This window comes from Belonocnema kinseyi, chromosome 7, assembly GCF_010883055.1.
Source record: "Belonocnema kinseyi isolate 2016_QV_RU_SX_M_011 chromosome 7, B_treatae_v1, whole genome shotgun sequence".
Lineage (NCBI taxonomy): Eukaryota > Metazoa > Arthropoda > Insecta > Hymenoptera > Cynipidae > Belonocnema > Belonocnema kinseyi.
Window position 1 is genome coordinate 2,380,102 of NC_046663.1, and position 1,106 is coordinate 2,381,207.

The following is a 1,106-nucleotide window of genomic DNA, read 5'->3' on the forward strand; positions in this document are numbered from 1 at the left end:
TCGATGTTCAACCATTTGAAAATTCTGAAGGAGTACTTCAGAACAGGGATGGCATTTTGCACAAAATTTTATTAAACAAATATATATGTGATCGTCCGCGAAGAAAGGGACCTAATGCGTCAAAGCTGAATATTACAGGAGGGCCGATTGTAGCAGAGTCCGCAAGCCATCATTTTTATAGTGGTGATGTGTTTACGGAAAGGATCCCCTCCACTTCCCACCAAAACCTTTAGGGGCCGTATCCTTGACCTTCGCCCGTATCCACTGCTTCTGCTGTTCCCAGCAGTAGTAAGTGGTGGGGTTAGTTTCCACAGGCTCCTTTTTCGTCTCCGCATACGCTTATTATGCCTAATTTTGATCATTAGAAATGAAAGAGTAACTTAGAAACTATCCATTGATGTAAGAAAATAAAAATCTATTTTTTCTGCATTAGGTCCCTTTCTTCGCGGACAGTCACGTATAGAGACCCCCTGTTATTTAGGAGGATATTTTTAAATTTCGAATTATGGAAAAATTATTTTTGAATACTTCCAAACTTACATTTTAACAATCATATAAATAATTAAATTCATTTATAAAACTTTCTAAAAATTGTTTAAGCAGTTCTAAAACGTTTTAAAAGGAAAAATATATTATACACAACTTGAACAAACATAAGTCAGTAAACTAAGAATTCCATTGCCACAATTATTTGTTTCATTAATCAAACATTCAAGTTTCGAAACGAATGGCGTGGGATACCGAAAAAATGATAAAAAACGAGTGGCTGCTTCTAAAAATTTCTACAAAATTTATTTGAACCATGTTTGAAATTGATATGAGAAAATTGAAACCTTTAATTTTACTCCAGAAGACGTAGAGTAGGATGTCTGAAGAAAAGATTGTACGTTTTTATAGATATCGAATAATATTCATTATTTAGTCTCTAATAACAATTGTCATAAGTACGTTTTCTTATACTTTTCCTTATTGTCTTTTATAATCATAGAAAACGGGAATAGAGATTTTGATTCTGTGCTTCATTTTAGTGCTTTTTCCTAATCAAATAGATGGATATAAGGCTATTCGCAGGTAAAAGTGCATTATTAATTCAAAATATTCACTAA